Source organism: Heterocephalus glaber, unplaced genomic scaffold (assembly GCF_053883595.1).
Source record: "Heterocephalus glaber isolate CG9 unplaced genomic scaffold, H.glaber_assembly_v1.0 deba00001594, whole genome shotgun sequence".
NCBI classification, from domain to species: Eukaryota; Metazoa; Chordata; class Mammalia; order Rodentia; family Bathyergidae; genus Heterocephalus; species Heterocephalus glaber.
In genome coordinates this window covers 20,320,330-20,342,122 of record NW_028258369.1, presented here as the reverse complement: position 1 = coordinate 20,342,122, position 21,793 = coordinate 20,320,330, and positions in this window count along the sequence as shown.

Genomic DNA, 21,793 nt, shown 5'->3' with positions numbered 1-21,793 from the left:
AAGAAATCCTGACCAAATAGTTGGTTCTTTCAACTTATGTAAATTACTACATTTGGTCAAGATATATGTGAAATATTAGTGTGAAATACTATCTTTAATAATTTCACATCTTAGTTGATAAAGATCAGAGCTCCCCTGATGAGAACAGCAGCCATTCCCAGTGACAGTGAGGAATTGAGCTCCTCTGATGACAATAACAGCCAAGTTCCCATCAAGAAAACCAACTGCAGCAAGCTTCTCCTAGAAAATCAACAGCCATGATCTTTCTCTCCAGTTCTCTTTTTTATGGCATTGGTAACCCTCAGGTGGGTCTTCCATGCCCAACCACCTTAATTCAGTTCAGCTAGGCATTACAAGTTGACCATTAGTTAATCCACAACAATCCACCCCTGGTCAACTTGATAACCAGATACATTTCCTTAAACCATAGTCTCTGGTGGCAGATTTGTGAAAAGTTAACATATCTTGATCTCTTCAGATTTACATTAATATAACCATTACATATATACAATTCTTATTACACTCATTTTCATATTATGGCTTCAAATTTTAAAACTCTTTGGGTTTCCATTTATGTACGTGATTAAACAACACTTAAAAACCAGTCTTATACATCAACATCATATTACAACATCAAAATCATAATAGGAGGGAGCTATTAAAATTACAATCCTTGCTTCCCATTAACTTTGACAACAGGTGCAGCAACACTAAAAGACATCCCAAGGGATCTCTTGTGTTACAAATACACTCTTCCCTTCTGGTAAAAGGTCTCAGGTCACTTTTCCATTGTCCTGTTCCTTCTCAACAACAATGTTCTCCTCTGTTTCATCCTTTCAATCCAACATAGATCCAGCTAAAAGCCCTCAATAGTAGCCATCCCACAATCCCAACAGTATATTGCATTGAAAATTTTCTTCCACCCAGGCAATATCTCTAAATCCAAGCAAAATGCAGACCAACTTCCTGCCAAGGAACAACATACTCTGCCTGGGATCCAGCAGTCAATGCAGTCGTCAACAGAAGCCTCTTGAGTCTCATCCTAACTGGCAGCATTCCTATGAGTACTCTGATTTTCTGGGGTCTGACTAGAGCCTCCCCTACAGTTTATAGTGTACCAGAGCTACCTCTTTTGTCGGTCTCTCAAAACCTTTCCAAATTGATTCACAAGGCTTTTAAGCTTAAGCCACATGGCCAGACAACATCACAGCAAATATCCCACTCCTGGTAGCAATTTTCTGGGTTAGTTACTTTTCTCTCATTGCTGAGACAACATATCTGATATCCAAAGTTAAAGGGGAAAGGGTTTATTTGGCTTATAGTTCGTAGAGGTTTCAGTCCATAATCGGTTGGCTCCAAGGTAGGGTGGCAGAGGAGCAACCTTTTTTGACAGCAGAAGCAGAAAAAGCAACAAGGGAGACCTTAACAGCATCTTTCTGTCCCTTTTATCTTATTCAGACTACTTAGGACAGATAGCACTCATGCCCATAATCCTAGTGCCCTTGGGCCTAGTCCCACCATAAGTCGATCACACACTGTAGATTTAACCCCCTCTGGAAAAGCATGAGGTCTTGGGGGACATCTAAACACAAGCCATAACAAGTATTTTATGTATTTATTGGTCATATGTATAGCTTCCTTAGAGAAATATTGTCTTTTGCCCAATTTTAATTGGTTTTTTTTGTTTTAGTTGTTTAGTTGTGTTATTTATACATTCTGAATATTAACCCCTTATCTGATATATGGCTTGCAAACAATTTCGCTCATTCTGTGGGTTACATTTTCATGCTACTAATAATGTTCTTTGATGCTCTCAAGTTTTAAATTTGATGTAGTCCAAATTATTCATTTTATATTTATTTTATTGCCTTTACTTTTTGTGTCTTATCCAAGAAATCATTTTCAAATTTACTGTCTTGGACGTTTCTCTCTATATTTTCTTCTAGGAGTTTTACAGTGTTAGTGCTTATGTTTGTAGCACTTTGATCCATTTTATGTTAGTTTTTCTATATGGAACAAGGGTCCAATTTAATATTTTTGCATGTGGATATCCAATTTTCCCAACCTCATTTGTAGGAAAGACTGCCCTCTCTCCATTGAACGGACTTGGTTTTGTTACAAATCATTTGATTGTATATGCAAAGTTTTACTTCTGGGGATCTCTATTTCAATTGTCTATATGTCTGTCTTATGCCAGTACCACACAGTTTTTCCTATTCTTTTTTTAAAAATTAATTTTATTGGTACATTTTAGGTATACAATATAATGACATTCATCATTGGAAATTTGCATCTTTACATAATCTCTCTTCATTCTTATTCTTTCCCCATTCTCCTGCCCTCCCTTCAAGCCCTCCATCCCTCTCTATTTACAAAGACTTTGTTTCCATTTTTTCATTTTCTCATGTTAATTCTATTCCCCTATGCCTAACACTTCCCCTTCCCCTTTGCCCCTTTCCTTCCTATTTCACATTATCTATTATATCTTTTAGTCCTTATTTACACTTTTAGTTTCTCACACTAGAGAAATTACTCGGTATTTACACATATGCGTCCTATTTATTTCACTTAAGAGTATTGGCTCAATGTACATCCATTTAGCTATAAATGTCTCTAATGTCTCATTCTTTATGTCTGAGTAGTACTCCATTTTATAAAAAAACACACACACATTTTCTTTATCCAGTCTCCAGTTGATGGGCAATTGGGTGGCTTCCAAGTTTTAGCTATTACAAATTGTGCTGCTATGAACATGGGTGCACATATATCAGTGTGGTATGATACTTTTAATTCTTTGGGGAAGATACCCAACAGTGGAATAGCTGGATCAATTGGGACTTCTAGTCCTAGTTCTTTGAGGTATCTCCATACTGATTTCCACAGTGGTTGTACCAGTCTGCACTCCCACTAGCAGTGGAGCAGGGTTCCTCTTTCCCCACAGCCCCACCAGCATTTGGTATTGGTTGATTTCATGATAGCAGCCATTCTTTCTGGAGTGAGGTGGAATCTCAGCATTGTTTTCCTTTGCATCTCTCAAATGACCAGTGATGTTGAACATTTTTTCATATGTTTATTTTCTATTTCTACTTCTTTGTCTGAGAAATGTCTGTTCATTTAAGATGCCCATTTGTGGATTGGGTCTTCAAATTTGGGAGGTCTGATTTTTTAAAAGTTATTTATAGATTCGAGGTAGTTATACTTTGCCTAAGGGACAGTAGGTCAAAATTTTTTCCCACATTGTGGGTTGTCTCTTCACACTGATGGTGGTTCCTCTTGCTGTGCAGAAGCTTTCTAATAAGAAGAGATCCCACTTTTTGATTGTTTGTGCTAGTTCACGGGCAACTGAGGTTTTGTTCATAAAATCTTTTCCTACACTGATGTCTTCAAGAGTTCTACCTAACCTCTGTTCCAGGCGGTTCAGCATTTCTGTTTTAATATTTAGATATTTAATCTATTTTGATTTTAGTTTAGTGCATGGTGAGAGATATACATCTAGTTTTAATCTTTGGCAAGTTGAAACCCAGTTTTTCCAGCAACCTTTATTAAAGAGGTTATCTTTTCTCCAGTGAGGCTATTTGGCTTCTTTGTTGAAGACAAGGTGGTTGAATGTGTCTGGAGTTGTTTCTGCATCCTCTAATCTGTTCCATTGGTCCTCAGGTCTGTTTTTTGCCACTAGCATGCTGTTTTTATCACAGTAGCTTTGTAGTATAGTTGCAGGTTGGGGATTGTGATACCCCCTGCCATGTCTCTGTTACCTAGAATTGCTTTTGCTATTCTGGGTCTTTTCTGGTTCCAAATGAATTTTTGGATTGTTTTCTCGAGGTCTATGAAGTATGCTGCTGGGATCTCAATTGGAATTGCATTAAATCTATATAGCAGTTTTGTAAGTATGGCCATTTTCGCTATATTGATCCTTCCTACCCAGGAGCAGGGTATCTCTGTCCATTGTCTGATATCATCTTCAATCTCTCTTTTCAGAGTGCCATAGTTTTCAGAGAAGAGGTCTTTAATTTCTTTCGTTAGGTTAATTCCTAGGTATTTCAGTTTTTTGGATGTTATTGTGAAAGGAATTAATTGCCCTATTTCTCTCTCAGTGAGTCTGTTATTCGTGTAGAGGAAAGCTATTGATTTTTGTGTTGACCTTTTATCCAGCTACTTTACTGAATTTGGTTATTAAGTCTAGAAGACTTTTGGTGGAGTTCTTGGGGTCTTCTATATAGATTACATGTCATCTGCAAATAATAACAATTTGAGTTCTTCATTTCCTATCTTTATTCTTTTTATTTCTTTCTCTTGACTAATTGCTGTGGCTAATGTTTCCAAAACTATACTGAACAGGAGTGGTGATAGTGAACATCCTTGTCTTGTTCCTGATTTTAGTGTGAAGGATTTCAGTTTTTGAGCATTTAGTATGATATTGGCTGTTGGTTTTTCATAGATGGCTTCTATCAGTTTGAGGTAGAGACCATCTAATCCAATTTTTTGTAGGGTTTTTATCATAAATGCGTGTTGTCAAATGCTTTTTCTGCATCTATTGAGATGATCATATGGTTTTTGTCCTTGGCTCTATTGATATAGTGTATTACATTGATTGATTTGCATATGTTGAACCATCCCTGCATCCCTGGGATGAATCCCACTTCATCAGGATGTATGATCTTCTTGATGCTCTTCTGCATTCTATTTGTCAGTATCTTCTTAGGGATTTTTGCATGTATGTTCATTAGTGAGATTGGCCTATAGTTCTCTTTTTCAATTGGGTCTTTCACTGCTTTGGGGATCAAAGTGATGCTCGCTTCCAGAAATGAATTCCGGAGTATTGCTTCCCTTTCAATTTCACTGAAGAGTTTAAATAGTAGTGGCAGTAGTTCCTCTCTAAACATCTTATAGAATTCAGCAGTGAAGTCATCAGGACCTGGGCTTTTCTTAGTTTGTAATTTTTAAATTACATTTTCAATTTCATTGATTGATATTGGGTTGTTTAGAATTTTTAGGTCTTCTGTGTTCAACTTTGGTAATTCATATGTATCTAGGAATCTGTCCATTTTTTCTGTGTTTTTCATCTTATTGGCATATAGGTTCTCAAAGTAGGTATTGATGATCCTCTGGATTTCTGCTGTGTCTGTTCTGACTTCCCCTTTTTTGTTCTTAATTGCATGGATTTGAGCCTTTTCTTTCCCTTTTTTGATAAGGGTGACTAAGGGTTTATCCATTTTATTTATTCTTTGGAAAAACCAACTCTTTGATTCATTAATTTTTTGTATCGTTCTCTTAGTCTCCATTGCATTGATTTCTGCTCTGATCTTTATAATTTCCTCTCTTTTGTGAGCTTTGGGTTTTTATGCTCTTCTTTTTCTAGGAGCTTGAGGTTCTGCATTAGGTTATTTATTTGAGTTCTCTCTGTTTTTCTAACATGGGCATTTAGTGCTATGAATTTCCCACATAGAACTGCTTTCATTGTTTCCCATAGATTTCTGTATGTTGTATTGGAATTATCATTTATTTGAAGAAACTGTCTAATTTCTTCTTTAATTTCCTTTGTGCCCCATTGGTTGTTCAGGAAGGTGTTGTTTAATTTCCATGTGTTTGTGTGATTTTGCAGTTTATGTCATTGATCTCCAATTTTATTGCACTGTTGTCTGATAATATATGGGGGTAACTTCAATTCTTTTACATTTTCTTAAACATGTCCTATGAGCTAGCATGTGGTCTATTTTGGAGAATGACCTGTGTGCAGCTGAAAAGAATGTGTATTCTGATTTTGTGGGGTGGAACACTCTGTAAATATCTATCAAGTCCATTTGTTCAGTAGCTTGGTTCTGTTCTTGAATTTCATTAATTTTTTGTTTAGATGATCTGTCTATTTGTAATAGTGGGGTATTGAGGCCCCCCACTACAATTGTATTAGTACTTATTTGGTTTTTCATGTCCATTAATATTTGTTTTGTATAGTTGGGGGCATTCATATTTGGTGCATAGATATTTATGATTGTCATCTCTTCCTCTTGGATTGTTCCCTTCACAAGGATGTAGTGACCATCTTTGTCTCTCTTAATTAGTTATGGTTCGAAATCTACTTTGTCTGCAAATAAGATTGTTACCCCTGCTTTTTTCTGGGTTCCTGTTGCTTGTAGAGCCGTTTTCCATCCTTCTACTTTCAGTCTATGAATTTCTTTTTGAGTTAGGTGTGTTTCTTGTATACAGAATATTGATGGATTTTGCTTCTGAATCCATTCTGTCAGTCTACTTCTTTTGATTGGTCTTTTGAGGCCAATAACACTGATGGTTGTAATTGATAGATATTGATTTATCCTTGTCATGATGTATTTCGGTTGTTGGCCCTTATTTCTTTTTTCCCCTTTCCCTTTCATTTCTTACCTTGCCTGGTGGCTTCCCTCTGTTTAGCCTCATGGAGTTGTGACCTTTGTTGCCTTTTTCTAGGATATTGCTTAGAACTGTTTGGAGTGCTGGTTTGGTGTTCATGAATTTTCTGAGGTGTTCTTTGTCATGGAAGTATCTAATTTCCCCATCTATTTTGAAAGATAATTTTGCAGGATACAACAGTCTAGGTTGGAAGTTATTTTCTTTTAGGGCTTGAAATACTTCACTCCAGGCTCTCCTTGAGTTAAGGGTTTGTGTTGAGAAGTCTGCCATGATTCTGATGGGCTTTCCTTTATAGGTGATTTGTTTCTTTTCACTAACTGCCTGTAGGATTTTGCTCTTCTGTTGGGTTTCTGGGATCTTGACAATTATATGTCTAGTTGTAGATTTTTTTTTTATAGTGGCTAGGTGGAGTTCTATATGCCTCACTTATCTTTATGTCCAATTCTCCACCTCTGTCTGGGAAGTTTTCTACTATTACTTCTGTGAATAGATTTTTTATGTCAATTGTACTTTCTCTTTTTTTTTGTGGACTCCTATCAGTCTTATGTTATTCTTCTTTGCATCATCTAGCATCTGCTGAATTGATTTCTCATGGTCTCTTACTATTTTTAAGAAATCTCTGTTTTCATGGTCCTCTACTGCAATCCCGTCTTCTATATCTCATATTCTATCTTCAGATTCTCTTAATCTGCTCTGCATGCTTTCAATGGAGTTTTTAATCTCCTGAATACCAGTTTGAATCTGTTTCATGGAATCCATTTCTTTCTTATGTTGGACTATCATGGTGTCCATTTCTTTCTTATGCTGGGTATTCATGGCTTCCAGCATGTTTCTGAGCTCATCTATTTTTTTTTATCTGTTTCTGTTCTAGAGCCTCTAACCATGTCTTTCACTCTGCTCACCATCTCTGTAGTTATCTGGGAGATTATTTCTGCTTTGAATTTTTCTAGAGCCTCATGCATCTGTTTCGTTACTTCCTGTGCTATCAGTTCAGGGTGTCCAGGTGGTAGATTATCAGACTTTTCCACCTCATTTCCCCCTGAATTTGCCTTTTGTGGGGTGGAAGTCTGGGTTTGTGACTTGCTTAAATGTCTTCTCAATTTTGTTTTTGGTATTGTCCTTGGTTTAGTTCCTGGGTTGATATTTTGAAGTTGCTTATTGTAAGTATCTTTGTTGATGTATTTAGAACCCTTATGGAATGGTTGCGTCTCAGAGGTGTCTTCCACATGTAGCTGTTCTTTAGGTTTTGAGTCTAATGGCTCGGAGGCTATCTCATTTTCATTATACCAGGAAGGAAAACTGATTAGATCAATCACACCTTAGCCTAAGTTATACAATCAGCAACACCATAGCATTAAATACATCTTAGAGAATGAAAATTTGTAGTAGTTATTAATCTATCACCTTTAAAAATGAAGGACCTCCTTCAGGTTATGTCTCTGCTGTCACAGTAGACAACATGGGCAGCAGTGTGCAGTTATAAGTCAGTGAGTCTCAGTAAGCTAGTCCCAGACCCATGAGATTCAGGCAGATTTCTGGCTGTAAGGCCCAAGTTGAGCTCCCTGTACTTTTGCAGGGTTGCACTCCACAAGGCTCTATTGCAGGTTTCAGCTGCCTTTTCCCTGGAGAAAGTCGAGGTTCCAATGGGAGCTGATGATCCCTCCAACTTACCAAGCCCAGTGGTCTGGTGTGTCTTTATTGCAGAGATTCTCTTCACTTTTCCAATGGGCTAGTTTTCATCAGGGAGCTTGAGAGAGGTCCTCTCTCTGTTGTTCACTTCTCCAGCTCAGGACAATGGCTTTTATGTCCCCCTGTGCCTCTGCAGTGTGGAAACAAGTAGCTGCACAGCCACAAGGCCAGAGGTGGGGGGGGCTGTCGTTGGAGGCCCCTGTGTGGCTAAACTGGGGCTGGTGGGTATGCCCGGGGGGGTCCTCCTCAGCCTGTCTTGGTCCCAAGCCTGTCTTGGTCACAAGCTGGTGGAGCAAGCCGGAGGAAGCAGGTTCCAGTCAGGCTGCAACTGCTCGGCCCACTTATGTGAACAGTTTTTTATATCATCTGCACTCTCTCCTGTTTCTTCATTGACTCCAATCTGTCTTATGTTATTCTTTGCATCACCTAGCAGCTGCTGGATTGATTTCTCATGGTCCCTTACTATTTTTAAAGAAATTTTTCTTTTCCTGGTCACTAATTGAAATCTTATCTTCTATATCTGAAATTCTGTTCTCACATTGGTTCATTCTGCTGCGTAAACTTTCAATGGAGTTTTTATTCTCCTGGAAATCTGTTTGCATCTGTTTTATGGATTCCATTTGTTCCCTATGTTGGGATTCCATAATGTTCCTCAGCTCCTCTATTTTTTATCTGTGTCCTCTCTACATTTATTAATCATGTCTTGCACTATAGGCACAATCTCTGTTGTTATGTGAGAAATTATTTCTGATTTCACTTTTTCCAGATCCTCTTTTGTTGCCAGTTCAGGGAGTCTAGGTGATTGAGTATCAGATTATCCCATGTCATTTCTCTTTGGGGTTGATTTTGGTGATCTGGAAGTCTGTTTTTGAGGCTTGTTTACATGTCTTCTCATTTCAATGGTGTGTGTGTGTGTGTGTGTGTGTGTGCTGCTGGTGCCCACGTGACTCACCTCCTTGGAGCTGGGTGCAGTGATATGGCAGCCCAGAAGGCTCCTCCTCAGTGCTGAGTGTGGCTCTGCGTCTCTGAGCTGGAGGCATTGTTAAGGCTGCCTAGAAAGCTCATCCTCAGCACTAGGGGCAGCTCTGAGTACCATACTCTTTTGATTACTGATGTTTTGTAATAAAATAAAATCAGGAAGCATGACACTTCCAATATTATTCTGTTAAAAGATTGTTTTGACTGTTCAGGATCATTTGAGAGTTCATATTAATTTTAGGATTTATTTTTCTCTTTCTGCAAAAATAATATTGTCCCCCCCCATTAAGTTTATTGGTACATTTTAGGTATAAAATACATTTACATACATCATTGGGATCTTGTACCATTACATGAGTATCTTAGTTCTTATTTTTTCCCCTTCCCTTGCCCTCCCTTCACCCCATCCACCCTTCCCTATTTGAAAAGGTTTTATTTCCATTTTTTTCCTTTTCTCATATTTTTTCTTTTCTCTTCTTTCCTTTCCCCTACCCCTCCCACTTCCCCTATTCATTTAGACCTTTTCTTCCTAGTACACAATATCAATTATACATTTGTAAAATTAAAATATCAAGACCTAGGAGACGTTACCACAAATTTTATAGAATTTAAAAGGATATAGAAAGCATATTACAAAAATCTGTGTTGAAATAAATTTGTCAACTTCTAAGAAGTACCTTGGAAGACAAATTAATGAAACTAACTCTGGAGGAAATATAAAATTTGAATAGCATCTATTAAAGAAAGTGTATTCCTAGCTTGAAAACCTACCTATATGACAACAACAGGCTCGTATACATTTTAACTGATAAATTATATCAAACATTTAAAGCAGAAAAAAAAGGAACACTTCTCCCTTCATTTTAGGAAATCAACATTGTGCTAATCCTAAAACTGGATAAAGATAATAGAAGAAAAAAGTATGAACATAGATAGAAGTTTGTTTAACAAAACAAACTATTAGAAGTCAGATCTGGCAGGATGTAGAAAGTGGTTTTCTTATAGGGATGGCAGTGTTGCTTCAACATTGGAAGATTCACCCCCAAAAGTCATCATTTTAACAGAGGAAAGGAAAAAGCCATATGATTCTGTCACTAGTTGGAGAAAAAATATTGGATTAAATTCCACAGCTGTTCATGATAAAAGCTATCAGGAAACTAGAAGTAGAACAGAACCTTCTTAACAGATTAAAGACATGTACTCCATACTTCCAGCAAAAATGCCTTATAGGAATGGAGAAGATACAATGCTTTCTCCTTAAGGTGGGGAACAAGGGCAGATATGCTTACTCTTCATCTGTCCATTAAACTTTGAAACATAGGCCCAGACCAAAATAGTCTGGCAATAAAATGACACAATTAGGATAGGATTGGCAAGGTAGAAGCAAAATCTTTATATGTAGATGAAATGATCATCTACAGAGAAAATACTAAGAAATCTCTAGGAGCCCCTAGAACTTGTATTTGAATTTATCAGGATTAGAAAACATGAGGTATATATAAAAATTCAGGTCTATGTATACTTGCTATAAATGAAGAATTGGATATTGAAATTTAAGAGTTATAGAACCACACATATATGGTCCACTGAGTTTTGAAAAATTATTTAACATTAACATTTTGTAGAATATAAACTCAATTCAAGAGTCAAAGAAAAGAAAGTGTTTTCAGCAAATGGTACTAGAACACCTGGTATCCATATATAAAAAATTTTCCTCAACCCTCTATTTCCATACATAAAAATAACTTGAAAGGATCTATGAACCTAAATATGAAAGCCTAAAATTATAAAACTTTTAGAAGAAATTATAAGGGAAAATGTTTATGAATTTAGGGTAGGCAAGAACTACCTAGGATACAAACAACATGATGTATAAAAGAAACAAATTGATAAATGAGATTCCATCAAAATTTAGAAATTTAAATGACATCATTAAAATGAAAAGTAGTCCTTAAACAGACCATATTTGCAATGCATATAACCTATGACCAGAATATATAAAGAACTCTTATAGCTCATTAATAGACAACCCAATTAAAAAGTAGACACAACAAGATGATAAATAGCTGGTACAGCACAAGGAAAGGTGTGCAACTCTAGAATCAGAAAAACACTAATCAGTACAATAACAAGATTGAATTATACACTCATTAGTGAGATGAAGTTAAAAATTTTAAAAGTCTTGTCATGACTTTTTCTTTTTGTTGGTTTCTCCCCCTTTACATTTAATTTGTCACGCCCAATGGATTCATTCTGTTGGGCTTCCTGGGATTGTGATCCTCATTGTCTTTTCCTAGGATATTGTCTAAAATATTTTGGAGTACTGGTTTGGTATTCATGAAGTTCCTAAGGTGCTCTTTATCATGAAAGCATCTTATTTCTCCACCAATTTTGAATGATAGTTTTGCAGGGTACAGCAATCTGGGTTGGAAAAAACAATATTGTTGGCATTGTGATGATGTTTGCTTTGATTTTGTAGGTCATTAGAGGTAATATGGACATCTTAACAATCTTGAGTCTTCCTATCCATGAACATGGGATGTCTTTTCATGTGTGCGTGGCTTCTTAATTACTTCCAGCAATGCTTTAATGTAGAATGTTTTTGTTTTTAGCTTACAAGTCTTTTATTTTCTCAATTAAGTTTATTTTTAAGTGTTTTGATACAGTTGACGCTTTTAAAAATAGAATTGTTTCCTTAATTTCCTTTTCATATTGCTAATGAAAGTACTGTATATTAAAATACATTGTTTGTGTGTGTGCTGATTATTGGAAAATTTTTGCTGAGCTTGTTAACTAGCACTACCTGTGGGGTGTGTGTGTGTGTGTGTGTGTGTGTGTGTGTGTGATTTTTAAGGTCTCCTACATGTAAGATGTTGTAATATGTGAACAGAGACAATCCCTTCTAATTTGAATGTCTTTTATTTCTTTTTCTGGGCTAATTGCTCTGTGTAAGACTTCTAATATGTTAACTAGAAGTGGCAAAATTGGGCATCCTTGCCTTGTCTCTGACTGTAGAGAAAATATTTCACTCCAGTGCCATTGATTATGATGTTAGATATGGGCTTTTCATATTTGGGCTCTATTATGTTGAAGTAGTTTCCTTCTATTTCTTGTTTGTTGAGCACTCTTATGAAAGTATTTTGAGTTTTGTCAAATGTTTTTTCTACATCAATTGAGATAACATGTAGTTTCTTCCTTCATTATTTTAATGAATATGCTACATTGGTTGCATATCTTTTGAAAACATAGAGTTAAAACTCTTCTCCAATAAAATTCAGCTTAAAGGAAGCTTCGATGTATCAGCTCACTGTTATCTTTGCACTTAGAGATCAGGCTTCTCCTCTCCTCTTTCTAAGAAGTCTGCTAAATTTACTTGAATTTTATCATCCTGTTCCTCACTGTCCTTGTAGTCATTTCATGGAAATTTATTTTTCAAGTATAGAAATATTTATCTCATGAAATCGATACAAATCTGCAAAACTAGAATCACAGATGATTAAGACTGAAAATGGCTGTAGAGTTCATTTTGTCCACCTATCACAAGGACACAAAGCTTGTTTTGCTTAAAATATGTGCTATTGAGGTATATTTCAATAGTCCGGGTTTCATTTCTCATCATGTATTTAAGGACTGATGCATATATATGAACAATAAGAAATATGATTACCCATAGGGCTAGCTGTAATTTATTCTAAAACTGTTCCACTTTAACCAGAATATGTCTTCTTCCCATTTTTATTTTTTTGAAAGAAATGTGACTGGATTTACACATCAGTATTTTAGACCAAAAAATGTAATATACCAAAAAGTTTCATTTGCATGATTTCATTGAGTTCTTCAAATAATTGTTTTAAGATATTGTAATTCTTAATTACTTCTACAGATTAAAAGAATGATTACAAGTTTCTGGTCAAATAGACTTATGGAGAATTCTAGGGAGAAAGGATACAATTATACTTTGGGAGAGGAATTAGAAGTTTAAGATGTTATGTGGTATATTAAATAAACGTTAAAAGTTTAGATGTAAATAAAAGTGTGAGAAGGGGTTCATTAGTGTAGCATTAAAATGAAAACAATCATATGAAATTATATTTTTAAATAGAAAAATGTTTTTAGTTCTGTCACGAAAGTGACCTGGAAGTCAACTGATTATACACATAGAAAAGTCTTTACTATAAAAGTCAAATGTCCAGATTTAAGTTTCTGAATCTATCTCAATTAATAGAACATTTTTATATCAAATTTTTCTTCCTGTTGGAGGAAGAAATCAGCTGGGTTTGAATCACTTGTTTCCACTAGAAAATTAAGTCTATGGAGGGCTACGAGTCCATGATGAATATTAAGAAGGAAACAATTACTATAAAGTGTGCAAGAAGATATCATAATAAAAATAAGGGTGACAAGAACAGGAAATGTTCCATTCTATTTTATTACAAAGGGGAAAGTTGATTTAAAAGGGTATTGTATACCTTTATGAAGCATGTCTTCATTTATAGTCTCATTTGTATCTTTCTCTCCTGACTCTAGTATAGAAGACTGGATATAGGTAACTATAAGTAAACCAAATATTTCCAGAAAAGGCTATAGCTACACCAAAACAAATGGACTGATTACCTCAGATTACCACACCCAATAATCATATACAAGAAGAATGGAAAAAATTGTTATGAGACAGAAGTAGAAAACATTGCATTTCTGAGTGACTGTTGATCAGAGGCTAGCTTTTCAGCTCTCTCTCCTGCAAGGAGTACATCTTGGGGTGAATCCTAGGTGCACATGCACATATCAAATTGTGTCCTGAGGATGAGGCAAGTTTTAATGTGTAGGAAATGATTAAATATTTCTGTTTTCTGGAAAAGGTTATTTTGTATTTTGTTTTCTATTAAAATGTATGTAGTTAAAAAAAACAAAACCAAAACTACTGGTAACCTCTGGATACTATAATGGTGGATACATGGCTTTATGCATTTGTCAACACCCACAGGGTATACAACACCAAAATTGAGCTCTAATAAAAACTGTGGACACTAAGTGCTACTGGTGGGCCACTGTATGCTCATCAGTTGTAAAATGTGCACCACTCTGGTGGGGGATGTCAATAATGAAGGAGGCTGTGTATGTGTGGGGGCAGTGGGTATATTGAAAATCTCTGTGTTTTCTACTCAATTTGCTTTAAACCTAAAATTGCCCTAAAGATAAAGTTTATTTAAAAAAACACAGAACATACAAAAATTTAAGATCCAACACTGATTCCATGCTAATGGGATTAGTCTTTATAATATGAGATGATTTGGAAAGTATTTGAATCAGTAGAAAATAATGCATGTTGCATTATTATTTAGCACTAGTTAAGAGATTCACAGATAGACATCCCTTTTGCTAGATAAGAATTACCTATTGAAATCAGTTCTTACAGCTGATGCAAAGAAGCTCCAAGTCAGGGAGGGATGTGTTCATCCAGCACTCATGTCAAGACTAAGAAATGTAGATCTCTGAAATCAAAGCCAGTGAAAATAAAAAATAGGAACAATTGGCAAAGCAAATGAGATGGCTTATAAATGAGCAGCTGATATGTTAGGGGTTCCTCAACTCTCAGAAAATTAAAATAAACTGAGATTTTATTTATGGTGGCAGAACCAGGACGATTTTTGACAAAAATGGAGGAGGGATGGGCTACATGGGGGTTGTCTATTAAAATTCTAAGGATTTTGCCTTCACATCATCAGTACTTTTGGGATAAGATGATCTTCCTACCCTCTGACATCTTGCTTCAGTGGCTTGGTCTAAACTGCTAGATGGCCTTTTTCCCTAAGCCAAATATCTCCTCTTTCCTTTGGTGAATATCCATGCTCCCTTCCCCTCCAGTGCAACAGGGACAACAGGGAATTACTCCAAGGGGGGGTCCCCATTGAAAGTAGAGGAATCAGATTTTCCTAGGGACATATGCTCCATGTCAACCTCCCCCAAGTAATCCTGATCCCCTTCTTACTGGAAAAGAATGTACTTACTGTGAATCACACTTCACACTGACTTAATTGCAAGGTCTTTCACTTTTTCAAAAGTAAAGGCTGGGGATTTAGCTCAGTGGTGCTGCCGCCTGCCTTGTAATTACAAAGTCCTGAGTTCGATCTCTGGTACAAAACAAAAGAAAAAAGTAAATGTAATACTGCATCAGATAGTGGAAAGTATCTGGTTTGCAAGAGAAGTTTTCATACAACTAAATGTTAAAGAATTTGAAACAGAGACATTTCATTTTGATTTAAATGGTTAAAGTGAACTAACTAACTCATCTCACACGCTACACTTCAGAATCCCTAGTTTCTTGATGTAGATCAAACAATTCCACAAAATTCAGTTAAACTACTGAAGAATGTTACTATTGTAAATGAAAATAATTCATTTGAAGAGAGATATTTTGCATTTTATTAATCTGGGTATCATATTAAGTAAAATGTGTGAAACGCAAATGATTCAAAGTAACTACCTTTAATTTTTTTCTATAATATTATTAAGCAGGTAACAAAGAATAAATTTTATGCCTTGTGTCACATACAGTTAACTTGCATAAACAAGTGTGTTGGGTAGGATGCTGAGACACACCTTTCTCAGAGGAAGACATCAAACTAAAGATGTCTGCCCTGGGCATCAGTGCACATTCCCACACCTTTCTGTGAAGTGATTAGAAATTACACTTCCTATGCTTGAACAGCTTCCAGTCTGGTTTGGAAATTGAGACACAAAGATGTGAGGAAATAGAACATTTCTCAGGCAATATGGACACTTCCATAAAGGTCTCCTGTGGCCTTCTTGTGGGACTAATTGCTCCTTTCTTGTTACTTCCATTAGCATTTTATGAGAACTGTTACATGACTACTGCTTTTATTATTGTTTTTAAAGGATTACTGCTCCCATGTTAGTTTGTAATGCCCTTGAGGGAAGTAGCTTGGCTCCATTGCTCCAAAGCCCCCAGAGCGCTCTGCCCAGTGAGCACTGCATACGTGAAGAGGGCAAAAGGAAATCAGATAAAATGGGGTGGAAATACCAGGCTTTGCTTTCAGTGACCCTGCCCTCCTTGTTTCCCATCACCCCTGGGTCTAGTTCTACAACTTTCCCATAGAGTCCATCAGCTACACTTTCAAATTCCAAATAAATCCCCCTCCTCTTTAAGTTCCCTGTAGTTGCATTTCAGTCGCTTGAAACCAAGCACCTTGCCTGGGACATCCCTCCACAAATACTTGGCTTTTCTCCCTTCATGCCCTCACTCCCGTTACCCACTTCCTCTCCATCATGGGAGTCATATAACCTGTGGGCTGCTGGAAATTCCCAGCACATGGGATTTCCAGCCAGTTGACTCTAGGATCAAATTCCAGCTCTCTCACCCACTGTGTGACCTTGGGCAAGTGAATTCTCCTCTGAACATCCAGGGAGCCAGGATGAAGTGGCCAAAATGCCTACCTCAGGAAGTAGCCATGAGCATCAAAGCAGATATTTACTGGTCAAATAGCTCAATTTCCCAGCTTCCATATTTTTTGTACTCACCTAGCAATAATTGAGTCATTGCCATGTGTATCCTGTGTAATGTGACTATTTGAATCTTTTCTTATTTACCTGCTTATATACTCATGCCTTATTTCTCTCACTGCTGGGAAAAAGCCTGAGACCTTTACCCCGAGCCTGTGTGGGACTCTGCAGTGTCCTGTCCACAGTAGGTTCTCAATATACCCCACGTTGATTGTGTGACAGCTTGCGATACATACTCACAGCCACAGGGTGGCCTCATCTTGCTTTACTTCTGAACATTGCGCTGCCTGATGTCTGTGGTCTTGCTGACTGGCCACTTTGCTGTACTGCTCCTGGAGGGGCTTGTAGGAGAACCACTGGACAGATAGGAACTGATTTCACTCTTTCCCCAGTGCAGCTCCCTGAAGACTGACTCTGGACAGGGTTAATGTCCTTTAGCCAAAGACCATGAGAACATATCTGTAGTTGAACAAGTTGGGTTTCCTACTCAGTGCAGCAAGGGAGAACATACACTGTGGGTGCAGTGGGGCATCTCAAGACAAGGGTGCTAGAAAAGATTTATTGTACAGACAAGAACTAATATAGCAAGACTGAGACTGGTATCCTTTCAAAGGGCCTGCTTGCAAAGCTAGCCCTTAGCCTATATCTGCAACTTGGATTCTGGGAGTGTTCCTACCATTTCCTAACTGATAGGAATGGGTCCTCATACTTAAACCATGAAAACAATTTAGATTGTGCTGAATACCTGCTTTCCTTCTGGGAGACTAGAATTCATTCTGTGCTAGACAGAAGATACTTATGTGATTAGCCTCCAGTAAAACATTGGGCACTGAGTCTCTAAGGTGAGCCACTAAAGACAATGTTTCGCACCATTGTTACAACTACTCAGTGTTGGAGGAATTAAGTGTCCAGTAGGTGAATCCACTGGGAGAAGACTCTAGAAGGATGGGCCTGGTTTCTTTTGAACTTTATCCACATACCTTTGCCCTTTGCTAGTTTTATTCAGTGTACTTCCACTGTGACACATCTTAGCTGTGAGTATTCCACAAATACACTGAGTGTTCAGCCAAAGTTGAAAGTGGTCTTGAGAACATCTGACATACTTACTTTAATATTTGAACTTATGTTAGGTGACTTTGGGGAGGGTGTAAAGGAGTAGGAAGTCTTTGTTTGAAATCATATGTTCTCAATAAATGGTCAAGGGCCTGGGATTTAGCTCAGTGGTTCTGCCACCTGCCTCGCAAGCACAAGGTCCCGAGTTCGATCCCTGGTAGCAAAAAATAAATGAACGAATGAATGAATAAATAAATAAATGAATAAATGGGCAATTCTGGGATTGGGCATCTCAATAAATCTTACTTAGAAGGAGGGAAGACAAGAACAAGGCTATAACTGTAATTGGTAAAGAAGCAACTGTCACTTAAATTTTCTAGAAGAAGGTGTTTTGTATTTTGTAGACTGGACAGTGTTCATGCTTTGTGTCCATTCTTCCTTGGGTGAGGTGATGTATCTCATTTTGGTTTAGATTTGCACTTCCCTGGTGATTAGTGAGATGCTGATAATTTTCTCACATACTTTTGAGAATTTGTATATCTCCTTCTGAGAAATGTCAAAATGGGACTATTTATGGTTTTGCTATTGAGTTCCTAGAGTTTCTTATAATTTCTGGATATTAACTTTCTCTCGGAAGTAGAGTTTGCAAATATTTTCTCCCATTCTGTAGGTTTTATCTTCATTCTGATGATTGTTTCTTTTGCTGTGCAGAAGCCTTTTAGTTTGATGCAATCTCGTTTGTCTATTTTTGCTTTTGTTTTGTATGCTTTTTAGGGTTTCACCCCCTAAAAAATCCTTTCCCATTTCAATGTCCTGAATATTTCTCCTATGTTTTCCTCTACTAGTTTTGTAGTTTCAAAACTTCCTTTAAGTCTTTCATCTGTTTTGAGCTTATCATTATAAAGTATGAGAGATAGGGGTCCAGTTTCATCCTTCTACATGTGAAAATCAAATTTTCTGTGAACAATTTTTGCCTCCGGTTGCAGCTCCATGCATATCTATCCCATGAGCATACCTTTTTGGCCTTTTCTCTGGATAGACCTACAGTCCTAATGGCAACTAATCTCTGGCAGCACTAACTTTGGGACTGCCGGGCATAGGTGGGATTCTTCTTCCCAACCCACTAGGAGATAATCCCTGTCTGTCCATTCAAATATTTCATGTTTTTCCAGAGCTTCTCTCTTCACTCCTGTAACCTGAAGATGAGGTTGAAAGTCTATTAGCTAAGAAAGTATTCCATCATAGAATATAATCTTCAGCTCCCTTCTTGCAGATAGTTGGGAGAGACTTTGCAGGAAACTTTCTCCCTTGGCTTTGAGAATGAATCTGGTCTAGAGGCCCAACCCTTTCTTAGAGCAGAGGAATACCTTGCCTTTATACCTACAACTCTCATAATGGCCTCTTTGACATCTTCTGGAGTAGGGGTTGGCATGCTCATTCTACAGACAGGGCCCCTTTTGGTGTGTTCCCAGGGGAGTAGGTGGCCATCAGCAGTTAGTGTCCCTCTGAGCTTAATATGTAAACATCTCATGATTTTCCCTGCAGTGAGTCCTGCAGAACTTCTAGTTTTGGAAAAGGATCCTATTCAGAACTTTGCCCCAGTAATTTTAACTTCCCCAATGAATAATAGCGGAGGACAAAGTCTTAACACTAGGGAATTGTTTACAACTGTGGCAAAGCATTTGCCCAGATCAAAGCAGTGTCTTTGTGGATACTGAGCCATTGAAATGAGACTAGTCAGCATCAAGTTGTGCTATAATTTTAAAATACACACTGAATTCCAAAGGCATAGCATAAATGAATTGTAAAAATGTTTATTAATTTCTTTATTGATTACATGTTCAAGTGGTAATATTTCAATATATTGGGTTAAATAAAATATCTATTATTGAAATGAATTTTACCTTTTTTTTGGTACCGGGATCGAACTCGGGTCCTTATACTTGCAAGGCAGGCAGCAGAAACACTGAGCTAAATCCCTGGCCCTTTACCTATTTCTTTTTAATGTTTTTTAAGGTAGCTACTAGGAAGTTTAACACTTACTGTGCAGCTCACGTTATTGTTCTCTTGGACAGGGCTCTTTTTAATCAACAGTTAGCAAACTGTGGCCACCTCAGGATGATTCAGTTTGTGGCCTGTGTGTGTAAATAAAGTTTTATTGAAACACAACCCCACTATTTGATTATGCATTGTCTGTGGCGGTTTTTGTGCTGCAATGGCTGAGTTGAATTGTTGAGACAGAGACCATCCAAAATACATGCTACCTGGTCCTTGACAAAGTTTGCCAAATTTTGATCCAGATTATCAAATAAAATGTGTTTTTAAAATTTATAAAATATTTTGAATATTTTTCTTCACTATTAAGTATATATTATAGTATTTTACTTAGCATAAAATAAATATATTTAGGCTGATGTTGTAAGTTGGGTGGTCAAATAATTCTAGCATGTCACTGTCCCAATTAATGGTAGCAGAGAATTTCTTTATTAGTTTTATCATGCCAATATGCTTATGAGAGTTTGTGTTGACTTTCTCACTGATTATTCCCGCTATCCAGTGAAATGATATACACCCACAGATTGGGGGCCATACCTGGGGAAAACCCCATTACCCCTTTCATGTAAGTGACTAGCGGGGCTCTCTATCAAGAAAAGGGCCCACTGTATGAACAATAGCCATGGTGATTAAATAGAAATGCCTGGCTCAGTCTCAAATCACAAGCTTTAAGGTACACATAAAAACAATTATGCAGAAAGCAGTATGTTCAGGATGGTGAATGGAGCCTTCCGCATTATCCGAGAATTGTATCTAGCAACATGTGATCCTTTCTTGAATTTGTGTGGCACAGGCAATTGGTGCAAATGATCATACTCTTCATTTCCCTACTGACTTTTCGTCTTCTTTAATCTTGTCAGTTTTCCTTGTGAAGCATTACCATTGTGGTGGGAGTGTGTATGCCTAAAAGCACATTCTGTATCATGCTGAAAATTATGGCTGCAAAGCCCTCTTAAATTACACCCTAATAGCATTTTCTTGGAAGTCATTATGAATTTTGGTTCTTCCTAACCTTTGCCACTAGGAATCAAATAGCACAGCTCAGTGTTTCCATTGCTGCATTTTATAATGGTGGTAATGTAAGAATTTACTGGGGACTTTATATACAGAGACAAAAGCATGCCACTTTATGAAGCTATTAAACACCATGGATTTTCCCACATGAGAGATCAAGCTTATTGTATTTCCCAGGTCTCTCAGCCGTCTCCCCCACTCCCCAGCCCAGTTCCATTGTGTGAGATGGTGTGGCTGGCCCAGCCATTCTTTAACCCAAGGTCATTAACATCTTGACTGCAACCCAAGGACATCACCAGGGCATAGCCATAGAGGTGAAACACCACTCTATCACCACGGCTTGTTACTGCAGGACACCTGGTCTATAAGCAAGAAAGGTTATTATATTCCCTTCTGACAACAGAAGCTTTTCAAGGGCCAACAATGCAATTTTTATAGCAGAGATTAAAGTTGAAAACATGACAAGCGGAGAGCAGTCTGCTTTTGTGTGCAGACATCCAGACATTTTCAGCCAAAGGAGGCAATAAGCCACATGATAAAAAAAATCCTAACTTGAAACTCCCAAGGCTCTCCAATTAGATTCTTATCTTTGCTTTTATGGGTGAGGCTTTGTTTAAAACAAAATTTCTAACAGGGAAAATATGCTTTTGCTACTCAAATGCATTTGTTATGGAAATGGCTGGCTGCTGGAACATGTGAGGGAAATGATTAACATGAAAAATGATTAATATACCTTTATGTCCACAAGATCCTAAAATTCAGAATGATACTCGTTCCATTTAGGGGGTGCTGTGGTACTCATTAAGATCTCTTTGGGAGTAATTTAGTTATTAAAATCAATTGTGTTTTATGGAAATTACAAAAACATTTCTTAGGTTTGAAGGTTTGTGTTTTAAAAAAAAATTAAGAGTACTCTGAATCTGGAGGTATTTACTGTGTGGTTTTAGTCACTGATACAACTCTAAAAATATGTGAAGCTGCCTATGAGATATAAATCACCCCACCACCAAATGTCTTTGTTTCTTGTTCAATTGGAAGAAGAGGTAAGATTCTTTCTAATGACAGGCAGGGGACACAGCAGCTGCTGGGGCAACTTCGG